The sequence below is a fragment of the Penaeus monodon genome, chromosome 24 (genome assembly GCF_015228065.2).
Source record: "Penaeus monodon isolate SGIC_2016 chromosome 24, NSTDA_Pmon_1, whole genome shotgun sequence".
NCBI lineage: Eukaryota > Metazoa > Arthropoda > Malacostraca > Decapoda > Penaeidae > Penaeus > Penaeus monodon.
In genome coordinates, this window is record NC_051409.1 from 15,392,280 (window position 1) to 15,392,590 (window position 311).

Consider the following 311-nt stretch of genomic DNA (forward strand, 5'->3'; position numbering starts at 1 on the left):
GGCTGGTTATTTAGTTTTAAAGGAGATGAAGGGAGAGGAAGAAGATAGGAATACTTAAGAAAAATGATAAAGACAAAACTGGTAGAAGTGATAGTAAGGGGAATATAAGGTGAAAAGGTTATGGAAACGAAGTAATTATCGTACACACTTTGCTCCGCGATTTTCAAAATAACTCGCCAACATCTTGCCTTTAAATCAACTAAATACTAAAAGCAGCAATTGCAATTGCAATCCCCAACCGCGTTCCTAAGAAAGTCCTTTTACATAAAAAATACTAAACATCTGCTAAATCAGTTCCTCGTTTTTTTAAA